Source organism: Dama dama, chromosome 27 (assembly GCF_033118175.1).
Source record: "Dama dama isolate Ldn47 chromosome 27, ASM3311817v1, whole genome shotgun sequence".
In the NCBI taxonomy this organism is placed as follows: Eukaryota; Metazoa; Chordata; class Mammalia; order Artiodactyla; family Cervidae; genus Dama; species Dama dama.
In genome coordinates, this window is record NC_083707.1 from 42,863,782 (window position 1) to 42,876,472 (window position 12,691).

Genomic DNA, 12,691 nt, shown 5'->3' on the forward strand with positions numbered 1-12,691 from the left:
ATGACAATAGTTTGTGCAAAGTCCTGCTGAAGAATTAGATCAGGTGTCTGCCACAAAGATCCCCGTAATTCAGTTTAGGGAAGATAAAGTACAAAGGGCGGGACAGTCACTAGCGTCTGTGGAGTGCCTGAGGACCGGAGGTTGATGAGTAACATCTCAGTTCTTTGGATGTGAGTTCATGGTCACAATTGGAAACTATAAACCATTAAAAATATATATGCACTTTTTGCATACACCAGAGAAAACATTTCAAGAACAAGAACTATTAATTGTATCCAATGAACATGAAATGGCTTGATTTGGTCAGATTTTTTATTTATTCCAAAAATATTTATTATGCCTCTATTGAGTGCCAGGCCCTCTCCCTGAGCACTGAGTGTTGGTTATGAAAGTTTGTCTTAAACACAGAGATAAACCTTGGAAGAGGTGTTGTGGCCAGGTCCTCCTTGCTGGACTCGGACTCTGGTGAAGCATCTGCACAACCAGAAGGGCTGAAGGGTTTGGAGCAAAGGACTCTCCACCATCACCATGGAACTGAGACCACAAACAAAGTCATGATCTGGTCGCAGGAAGTGGGGCTGGGAGGTGGCCTTTCCATGGTGAGGGTGAGGGTGAGGTGTGGTACGGACATGACAGGTCACCCTGGAAGCCACGTGGGGTTTGTGCCTGAGAGAGGTCTTGGCTGGAGGGGCAGAGCGAGAGATTTCTTCTCATGTATGTTGGCTAAAGTCCATGGAGTAAGTCAGATGGTCCAGGGACTGCACAGAGTATAAATATTTACAGGAGGCTCTATAAATGAATTGTCAGTGTTCATTTCAGAGCATTTAATAACAATTAAAATGTTTTAATAGTGTAATTAATTAATTTGTTTTTGGTTGCACTGGGTCTTTGTTGCTGCATGGGTTTTGTCTAATTTCAGAGATCGGGGGCTAGTCTCTAGTTGTGGTGGCCGGGCTTCTCATTGCCGTGGCTTCTCTTATTGAAGAGCACAGGCTCTAGGGTGAGTGGGCTTCAGTAGTTTTGGCTCCCAGGCTCTAGAGCACAGGTTCAGTAGTTGTGGTGCACAGGCTTAGCTGCTTTGCAGCCTGTGGGATCTTCCCAGATCAGGGATTGAAACCACGTCTCCATTGGCAGAATTGGCAAGCGGATTCTTATCCACCGAACCACCAGGGAAGCCCAACAAATCAAATTTTATTTCAAGTAAATTCTGTGTTTGAAATCAGGCTGACCAGGTAATGCGTAGAAGCCCTGTTCTAATAAATTAAGGAGATTGATGTATGCATTTCCCCATAAAACGTTATCCTAGATCGCGTGACTTTCCGGGCTCAGCTCAGTTACATTTTCCGTATAGAAAAGCACAAGCTAAACAACTTAAAACCTCATTTCTCTTCAACAGGCAGACACTTCCTCTCCAACCTGGTTACAGTCACACGATCCTATTTGTGCAGGGTGATTATTCCTCTTGGAAGGGAGTCTAAGAAGCTGGAAACTGGGGGAAAAAAACTCCTTATCCATCAAGAGGAGAGAAAACGTAGCCATAAAACACTGTGAATCAGTAAGTCAGTACAAATGTACATGCAACCTGAATCTACACCAATAAACATGGAAGCATCTCACAAACATAATATTGAGAGGAAAAAAAAGAAGCAGCAAGCATACTGAATATTGATCACTTACGGACTCACCCATAAAGAACTCCATGAAAGCAACAAACATGTTTCTGGACAGTCACCTGTGTTGCAGCACCTAGGTTCTTAACTTTGAAAGCTGGTTGGCATGCACAAAAGTGTATTTTTAATATTTCATATTATTTTTAAAAATCAGAAGTGTCATACTATTCAGAATTCCTCGTATAGAACGTATCATGAAAATACAAAGTCGATTACCTGCCTGGGAAAGAAAATGACCAACTGCTGCAGTGTCAGCCATGATTATATTTGGTCAAACTCAATTACCATCCTCCCATCCAAGTCCAGGGAAGCAGTGAGGCTAGGGTGGATGTTCACAGGCAACCCACTTTGCTTTTGTAAGTCTCAGTTTATCACCAACAAAACGACTTCTCAGAGTCTTCCCAACTGTCAGGTTTCATTTTGACTCAGAAAATTCAAAATAAAGAGGCAGGGAAATTGAGAAGGGGCCAGGAAAGAGGAAGAGTGTTGGAATTCCAGGTATGGCTGAAAGAAGAAGAGTGTTGGAATTTCAGGTAGGGCTGAAAAAGCAGACTTAGGAACAAATACAAATGCTGTTACCTTCAGAAGCTGGAAAAGAACAACCCCATTCATGCCACTCCTTTGGGAGCCAGTCCTTTGGTTCCCAGAGTTGGTAGGAAGGTCAAATTCAATTGAATTCCAATAAAACAATTAAAATGCAAATGAGCATTATTTAGATGAATATGAACTACTGAGATGGTTGTACCTGGTCTTCTGGTGGCCTCTGGAGCCTAGGCACTGACGCTTGGTCACCGTCCCACAGCAGGGGAGCTGCACAGGGACAGGGCTGCACCAGGGACCCTCCCCGAGTCTCATCGGGGCCCCACTTCAGCACCAGTGCAGACTGGTTCACCTCCTCTTTCTTCCAGGACCCCTCATTTCCCCAGCAGTGTCAACAGTTGTGCACAGTCCAGCGCCTGAAATACAACCTTTGTCTCACACTCACTCCCTCCACCAGCCCACCCCATGGTGATCCTCTGATTGGTTTGCACGGCCCGTGAACGATTGAAACACAGGAGGTGATAGAATCTAGTCTACTCTCTCTGGAGCTGGGTGATTCACTCCAGGTGACTGGAAGACACAGTCTCAGGGTTCCCTCTGCTTGACCTGAACTGCAAAGATTTTGAGTCGAACCTGCACACGCATTTCTGTGGTAAAGCAGGCCTCATGTGTCACTATGACAGCCCGCAAATGCCACGACACATAAGCGTCTGTCATCCACGTAGGCCAGGGCACAGCGAGGCGGGCACGGACCTCCAGTCTCCCTCCTGGCTGAGCATCACCTGCAGCTCATGGCTCTCTCAGCTGCAGCCACGACTAACCAGTTTGTAATCAAATAAATGCAGCGGCACCAGCCAGCATTTTCTTTTTCACGAATGCAGCAAAGGAAGAGAGGAGTACACTGCATGCAGAAAGAGGAGCTATTGCTTTGGAAACTGGATGTATTTGCATTGTATTTGGTCGTGGCATAAAGTGCACAGGTGTAGTCACAGTGAAAAAAAAAGCTTCAGACTCACTATCTAGCACAGCTTGGTTCCATCAAACAGCTAGGGGGCAGTTGTGCCGAAGACAGATGGAGAAAAAACAGATCTTTCCTCCAAATCTCTTGGAGCCGAGTGTCTTGCAATGTTCATACTTTTCCAGATGTCAGGAAGGTGCCTCACCAGACGATGTAACTGTGGCAGCAGGCTCGTGGGCAGTGCCCCCTTCCCCAGCACACACACCTCGTCCCTTCATACTCAATGCAGTGCTCTCCCCCCGGCTCCCAGGTCAGTTCAGGTCAGGTTTTTGCCACTGAGAAATCAAGCTAAAATACCAAGTGTTCAGAGCATACTGGAGTTTGAGATTGCAGGTGAAGGTTGAAGATCCATCCTCAAGCACATCATAACAAATTAGAAACACTAAGCTCTGAAACAAATCAAAATTGCTCAGGAATAAAATGTTAATCAAACAAATTAAAAAAAAAAAACTCTGAATTTTTACCTGTCCAAAGATGCACCCTATGCTCAGTAAATCCAATAAATGAAAATAAAAATTTGTGAAGCAAAAATTATAGTGTCTTGGCCCATACTGTGAATAGAATCGCCAAAGCATCTTTCTACATACACTTCTCTGTACGGCTAAAATGTGATTGAGTTTTCAAGGTTTGTTCAGAAAGCACTTTGAGTAATTTAGGGCTCACTAACTAAAGAGGCTGAAGGCAGAGGACATAATCAAGGGACATATCACACAAATTTGTCCACACAAAGATCTGTAGGCAAAGGTTTAGAGCAGCTTCATTCATAATCACCAATGTCTGAAAACATGCCAAACACCTACCAGCTGCTCCCTGCATAATTTGCAGTGATCTATACAATGGAATACAATTTACAATGAAAGTAAGGATGCTTTCAACTTCTATGGTTGAACCTAAGAAGTATTATGTTAAGTGAAAGAAGCCAGATATGAAAGCCACAAACTATGAGTTCATTCACATGACAACCTGGAAAAGGTGAAACCAGAGAAAGAGAACTCTGATCAGTGATTGCTGGGGGCTGGGGGAGGAAAGGGATTGATGACAAAGGGGCTGAAGGAGACTTTCCAGAATGGTAAAAATATTATAAATCTTGAAATGGAGGTGATGACATGGCTGCCCAGGTTGTCAAAGTCATAGAATGACACACCTAAAAAGGGGAGAATTTCCCAGGCTATAAGTTACTCCCAGTAAACCTGATGAGGGAGAAACTGGAGAAATGCAGAGTGAGTGGCAAGGATAACTTGGGAGGAAATCCCAAATCTGAGACAATGTAATCGATGGATAAAGAAGCTTTGGTACGTGTACACAGTGGAATATTACTCAGGCATAAAAAGGAATGAATTTGAGTCAGTTCTAATGAGGTAGATGAACTTAGAGCCTATTATAGAGTGAAGTAAGTCAGAAAGAGAAAAACAAATATCATGTATCAGCGCATATATGTGGAATCTAGAAAGATGGTACTGGTGAACCTAACTACAGGGTAGCAGTGGAGACACAGACAGAGAGAACAGACGGATGGACACACTGGGGGATGGAGAAGGTGGGGAAAAATTAACAGCGTAGCACTGAAACATATACACACTACCTTATGTAAAACAGACAGCCAATAGGAATCTGCTGTATAGCGCAGGGAGCTCGCCCCAGTGCTCTGAGACACTCTGGATGAGTGGGATGGGGTGGGAGGTGGGAGGGAGGGGACATACGTATATTGATGGCTGATTCTCGTTGATATATGGCAGAAACCATCACAATATTGTAAAGCAATTATCCTCCAATTAGAAACATATAATTTTTTTTAAAAAAAAGAAATGGCAGGAAAATCTAATAAGCACTTGATACAAATGCCCTGTATAAACCAGCTGCATCTATAAACATGTAACTGCTGAAAACATACTGAATGGCAGAGAGGGTCCCAGGACATCTCCACATCCAGGAAGGAAGGTGGTCCCCAAGGTCCCTGAATATCTCTCCTCGGTATTTCCATGGAGCTGCTCCTTGGCCACTTCTCCCAGGGGACTTCCCCACGCAAACAATTTACGGCAGGGATAAAATTAACAACGCGGGTGCGGAGGAGATGGTTTCTTCTGCAAATCCCTGTGCTTGAAATTCTGGGAAATTATGTTTTAACAGTTCAAGACCTATTACAAAATCACTGATTTATGAGATTGGAGCTAGGTTATTGGGAGACTTTCTTCTAAACACAGATTCATTATTTTTATAAATAAGCAAATAAAATAAACACTCCTAGAGTGAGCCGTGGCCACTGAGGTTTGCATGCCTGCAAATGTGAACAGTGTATGTTTCTGTCCTGTTCTCGGGAGATAGGGGAGATTAAGAGCCCCAAGGATGCTCAGGAAGTTCCTACTCACAGTCCTCGGGTCCCCTCTCAGGACCCTCCCTGTGCAAACACTGACCCCCAGAATCCACCACCACGAAGCCAGCTGCCCACACTGGGTCCCTAACACTCCGCCCCTGATGCTGATGAACACAAGGCTGTCCCTGTTGACCTTGAGTGTTGGGGAGACCACTGAGAGTGGGTCAGCAGTTCAGGATAGGGCGTGTCTTACCCATCTTTTCCACTCTTTCCATGCCCGCCCCGCCACCCAGGTCTGCATGTATAAATGCCCCTCTCCTGACTTACACGAGAAATCATCATTTTTTTTATGGTAAATTTTTATAGTTGCACTGAATGTTTCCATAAGGGCTCATGTTTAGGCTGGAATGAGGTTCTCATCCTCCCAGGGCAGCTGAACGAGCCCTTCAGGGAAGTGCCTGCTATGTGCTGGGCCCTGGAGCTTCCTCCGGCACACAGCATGTTACTGTCCCATGTGTGTGGGTTCCACAATCCGGGCCCCTCCTTACCGGCAGGAAATTGCCTGAAGGAGAGCTGAATCTGGCCCTCCTTGGGGCACCCACCTGGTTCCTCCTCCCCTACTGGGGCCTCAGCCAGCTATTGTTTGTCCAGAGAGAATGTGTATCCAGAAACCTGGGGCTCCCCCAGCTTGTCTGGCAGAGAGCACCTGGACCTGGGGGGGCAGCCCCATCCTACTACGGAGCCCCCACGGAACCGGGCTGGGTGGTACTGTGGTCACACAATGGGCAGCCTCCGGCCTGAGTGGGACTGGGGATGTGGGGCCTGCCTCAGGCAGTCAGAGTGGGAAACAGCCCTGGGACCCCAAGGCGGGGGCAGCACTTCCTCAGACCCCGTGCTTGGCAACAGAGGGAGTTCGCTTTGTTTGGTTTTATTTTTTTCCCTAAAAGTCACTTAGGCAACATGTGGATAAGGACACACAGCCCTCCAGGGGTGCAGGGGGCCAGTGAGGGGACAGACACTGACCACTAAGCCCCTCAGCCCAGGCACCCCACCGCCAGTGAAGAGTCAACCAGAACAGCATCTCTGCCATCTTCTTTTGAACCTTATGCTCCTCTTTCTGGAATGTGCTGGAGTCCACCACTCTCAGGGCAAAACTAGCACTGCACTCAGATACCCGAGGACCGGGCCCCGCTGCCCCCGCAGCACAGCGTACGTCCATCAATGTCCCAACGGGAGACAACAATGTGTCCACAGAAACACGTTCACTCCAGGATGGAAGCAGTGACCTGCCTGGATTCCTCAGTCACTGTATCTCGCCAGTCAGAGCAGAAAAAGGACATTTCAAACCTACCCACTTCCTGCAAGGACCGGATGAGACAGCCTTCCCTCTGTGTGGGGCAGGCGGGTCAGGACAGCCACGTGAGGGTCCCCCAGGCTGCTCCACCTGTGCTCACCTGGTGACTACGATCCCTGGGCTGCTGGCTTGCTCACTGAACAGCGTTTTCACTTGCTCTCTGGATGACAGGACCCCAGGCCACTTCTCCATCCCCAGGAAGAGTGAAGTGGGCATCAGCCTCAGTAGTGACCACAGGGAGTGTGTGAAAGGGGGACTTGGACATCAGAGCCTCTCAGAGGCAGGAGGGAGTCCGTCGTGGGTGAGGCAGTGGGTACAGGATGGTCCGGGGAGGGTGAGATAAGGGATTAACACATCGGCCTGGGACAAGTGGGGTCCTGCCTAACCACAGTTTCCCAAGCCCCCTTGGCGCCAAGGGACGTGATCAACTGAGGTGACATGATTGCTCCTGCTGTGTGATAAGACCTTCAGAGGTCCGCAGAGCTTAGAGAAGAGGAGGCACAGGCTTCACAAGCAGAAAGACTTAATGCAACCTGGTCCTGCATAAAGAAGTCACTTAGTCCTCTGAATCCTTATTTACATGTCACTGTGTGAATGAAACCACTAGACTCTGGAAGGTGTGCGACAGTATCACATTTGCTACTTCCAAGATTTTGTGTATGTTTAGAAGTCTGTGTGGCTGTGAGCGTGTAGAGACAGGTCGGGGAAAAAGAAGAGCCAGGAGGAACGGTTTCCACTTTGTTCATCGCGGGTGATGGGTTTCCAAGGATTCTGATGGAAAACCCACAGAGCTCCTCTGAAATCTGCCTCATACAAACTGTCTCTTCATCCAAGCAATGATGCTTGGTCACGAGCTGAGGTGTTTAACTGGCTGGGCTGTGGGAAAGACATTTCACTGCAGTTACAGCTATAAAAGAGCTAATTTCAGGACCTCACGATGCAGAGCAAATGAGAAATCTGAACCGAGGCTTGGGAGTATCTGCTAGCACGATTCCCCAAAACATTCCATTCTACAGACTCAACATCCAGATTTTACCTCCGTATCAAACAGCGTGAACTTCCTATTATTCACGGTGCTGTCTGCACCAAGGTTTGAAAAAGCTTTCAGAGATCTATTACACAGTTCATTTGCTCATGTCATTAATGAAATATAAAACGTTCTGGCTTGGTACCTCACATTTTGTACAGAACAAGGTGCCAAGCTTACCACCTGGGAATTTGGGATTTCAGTTCATGAATGCACCATTCTCCACAGGACCTGATCTTTATCACTCATTCATTCAGAGACTGTTTATATTAAGTCCTAGGGACCTGACTTAGTGAAGTTGGAGATTACAAATCAGAAAATCTTTCCTTCCAGACATATTTTGAAGGAAAAAGGATGAAGGATTACATCTTTCTTTTTCTAGAAGAAAAATAGATCTGTTCACTAAATACTTACTAAATGATGTCATTGTGCTTGAATAAAAGAAAAGTTCCTTTCCAAGTTGGAAGTCAAAGTCTTAGGTAAAGCTCTCAACAGCCTAAGAAATGGATATCACCTACTTTTATTATACACATACACACAATACACACACATATATACTTATGCACACACATACACACAGAAACACACACACAGACACACACACATGTGTGCATACATTAATCATAGATTTTACTTTCCATTTCAAGAATAACCAAGGTATTTCAGCCGATCAAAGAAAACAGCAAAATTGATCAGCTGCATAAGTAAAGTCCAATGAAATGGATTATATGATATCATAGGATATAAAAGTCTCAAACATAAGAACTAACTTTTCTTTCAATTGTATGGGAGTTAGTGGTATGTGTTATGGACTGAATGTTTTCGTTCTCTCAAAATTCACCTACTGAAATTCTAACCCCTCAATGAGACAGTATTAAAATATGAGGGTCTTTGGGAAGTGATCAGGTCATGAGTGTGGAGACCCAGTGAATGGGATTAGTGCCCTCATAAAATGCTTGTTTATGAAACATTTATTAAATGCCTATCACTGGACAACCCTTGGGCTGGCACTAGCAGGTGTAAAATGAAAAGACGTACATCTCAGCAGCAAGGGTCTAGAATGACACACAGTAAGTCCACACAAGATCATGAACACATTTGGTGGCTTCGTGACAGGAGGTGTTGGAAGCCAGAGGAGGGAGCCTGAGGGTGGTGGCTGTGGGGCTGGGGATGTTTGGGAGGAGGTGGGGTTGTTGGGTACCAGCAGCTGCCATTGTCCTGAAGGAACCACAGGCAGGAAAGGGGGAAACCAACGAAACACAGTTTACAGACATCTGCTAAGCTCCCGGACGCTGCTGCCACAGAATCAGGTCCTCACGTGTCTCCCTCTAGCTGATCTTTTAGTTTGCCCATCAGGATGCATCTCATGGCAATATTACTAAAAGGGCAGGCTCACTCCCTAGGTTCCCTCCTCGCTCCCCATCATAGAATGTACAGCAAAGGACAACTTGGCTTTCTTCTTCCTGGAGAAAGCTTTGAGGTTTGGCTGACTCAGTCACTTTTTTTTTTTTTTTAGATGTGACCACTTTGAAATACTCTGTTAGCAAACAGACTGACAGGCAAACTTCAAAGGACACAGCACTAAAATGATCAATATCTCTCACAATGGCTCTAAAGTGCCAGACAGCTTCATTTAGGATATAATTGGAATTCCCTTGAAGAGAGAGATGGTGTTAAACTTGAGAAGAAATCAAGCAAGGCCATGTTTAACAGCACTGCATGACACGGTCTTTGCAACTGTCAATGCACAATAACCCCATCTATCAATATCTATTCTGTATTTCAAGACACTTGATGCAAGGCAGAGACAATTCCTGCCCTTACATGAGAAAACATGTGACAACACGGGAAAACAAAGGGTGATGTTTTAAGATAACATCTACCAGCCCAGGTGGGATGCATGAGACAAGTGCTCCAGCCTGGTGCACTGGGAAGACCCAGAGGAATCGGGTGGAGAGGGAGGTGGGAGCGGGGATCGGGATGGGGAATACATGTAAATCCATGGCTGATTCATATCAATGTATGACAAAACCCACTGAAATGCTGTGAAGTAATTAGCCTCCAACCAATAAAAAAAAAAAAGAAAACTAGGGATGTTCACCAAACTTAGACTACAGTTCAAAAATACAGCCTTTCACTCAATATATCCCTTAATAATATTTTAATGTATACATCTGTTCAGAAGCATACCCATTTAGAGAGGCATTACGATAAGCAAATTTTACTCCCTGACTTTCTTCAAAATATTCATAAAAATGAGAACAGCCGATAAGACTTGAGACTAAAGACAATGAACTACAGGGATAGGAAAAATAAACAACACAAAACCAAAAAAAGCTACAATTCAAGCATTCAGTGTGGCTGGATGTAGAAAGCCAGGCAGACCTCTTGAACGCAGGTCAATGTGTGTGGCTACAGCTCTCTGGGTAGCTGCTTGGTTTTCTTCAGGTTTCTTTACCTGTGAGATGGGGTCACAAAGGCTGGCCAGCAGCCAGTCCTGCCAGCTTCCTGTTTTTTTTAAATAAAGTTTTATTGGAAGAAAGCATGCTCATTGCCTTCTGCTACCACAGAAACTGTATGGCCTATGGAACCTGAAATGTGGCCTCTCCCTCTTTAGAAAAAGTTTGCCAATCCCTGGTCTGTGGAGCTGCTGTACAGACTGAAAATGATATGACACAGTCCTTGGTACATGACAATCGTTGTCATTACATCATTATTCAAGTAGGCAAAAGGTTAAGGTCATGCAAACTAGAAAGAAAATGTTTCAATTGCCGAACGCTGCAGATCAATGAATCCTTAACCATCTTTGAAGAAGCTCTTGCTCTTAGACTTCTGCTCAGGAAATGGCAAAGAATCTCAGCCTGAACTTCACTGTATGGAAAAATGACTCAGGATTAATGTAGATTAGAAGGACACCAAGCTACCATTTCTCACCCATCAGGCTGGCAAAAAACCTCGAGTGTGAAAGCACGTTCTGTTGGTGAGGCTCTGGGGAAATCATTGCGAAAACTGCTGCCAAAATTTTAGGGAAACTTGGCAATGTTCATCAAAATTCCACAAAAATTTACTCTTTGATTGTACTCAGGAATCTATCCCTAGAATACCTGGCAAAAATACAGGCATGCACAAAGTTGTTCATTATAAGAGCCAAAGGCTGGAAAAGGCCTAAATGTCCACCCGCAGGACAGATGGCGGATGCCAGGTTCAGAATCCTGGATGGGCTTGGTAACTCCCGCTGTGCTAGAAGGACAGAAATGAGAAAAGACCAGGAGGCCATCGACAAAGGACAAGAAGTCACCATGAAGCTGTCCCCAATGGCCAAAGAGGAGCGATTTGAGTTTATGTGAATCAGAGGGTAGACTGACAAGGTAAACAAAGCCACAAACAGACACTCCAGACAAGACAGCAGTGCTGCAAGACGGAGGAGCTGGTTTCCTCAGAAGCTAGTAACAGGAAGAGAAACCCAACGAAGGTGGGAAAGCCTCGGGGGACACAATCTCAATACAGAGGTGGAGATGTGGCAACAGAACAGAATCGGTGGTGACAGTGGTAACTGGTCACACAGTGGTGATCATTTCATGACATATAAAAATATCAAATCAATATGTTATACAGCTGAAACTAATGTAATATTGTATGTTAATTATAACTCAGTAAAAAATTTTTTTAATTTTTAAAGCTGAAAAAAAATTTAATAGTAAGTGTGGGCTTTAGGAGGCTGCTGATTCAACCAGTGTCTGTAAGACAACACTTTTGAGATGATCAGGAAGTGTAGGCACTGATTGGTATTAGATGGTGCTAAGAACTGGCTGGTACTTGTATTCGGTACCAGTGTGGCATCATGATTCTGCAAGAGAACATCCATTTTTTCACAGACATACATTGACTTAGGTAGGGGTGATGACACAGTATCTGAGGTTCTCTTTACAATATTTCAGTCCCATCCAACCCTAAAAATGGACAAAGCAAGTATAGCAATGTCTTCCTGAAGCCAGGAGACAAATAACTGATGTTCAATTTGCTATCCTCTCTCCTTTGACAAGACTTTGGGTCTTGAAAGACTGCTGTAAGTTTACAATAAACCTTGGTTTAGGGATAGAGTGAACAAACAAGCGGGCTTCCCTGGTGGCCCAGCGGTACCCGCCTGCCAATGCAAAAGACGTGGGTTCAATCCCTGGGTCAGGAAGATCCCTGGAGAAGGGAATGGCTACCCACTCCAACATTCTTTCCTGGGAAATCCCGTGGACAGAAGGGTCTGGCAGGCTACGGTCCATGGGATCACAAAGAGTCAGACACGACTTAGAGACTAAAACAACAACAGCTTCTTTGGTTATCTTTGACATTTGTCGATACACAGAAGAAGAATCAAGAGAACAATGCTTTGGGGAAGGTCTCACACACACAAAGCTGCATGTGATTTTCAGCCTGAAAGCTGGTCCACCAGATCTTCCCGCCCCAAACCAACATCATCCAATAACCTCAAGGACCAAGCATGAGAACTCACTGAGAGATCGACAGTGACGGTGCTGATGGCTTGGACGAGCATGCAGAGAAATAAACAGACTTTTGAGTCGATTACAAATGGTACCATCACAGTCAGCCTGGTGATGAAATATCTGTTCTTCCTCACTACTGGAGAAATAATGCATTTTAAAGTATTTTATTACTCTTTTCATATGCTCTAAGCACTCCATCAGCTTGATTGATACACATAAAGATACATTTTGAAAAATGAGTAATACTCTCCTGTTAAATGTAATGAAATCATAGC

The 12,691-nt window shown here is 45.0% G+C and overlaps 1 protein-coding gene across 2 annotated transcripts in view; it reads right to left on the bottom strand.

Moving 5' to 3' along the window:
• PIEZO2 (piezo type mechanosensitive ion channel component 2) overlaps positions 1–12,691 on the bottom strand; it is a 243,321-nt gene that overhangs the window by 117,271 nt on the left and 113,359 nt on the right. The gene's annotated exons all lie outside the window — the stretch shown is intronic.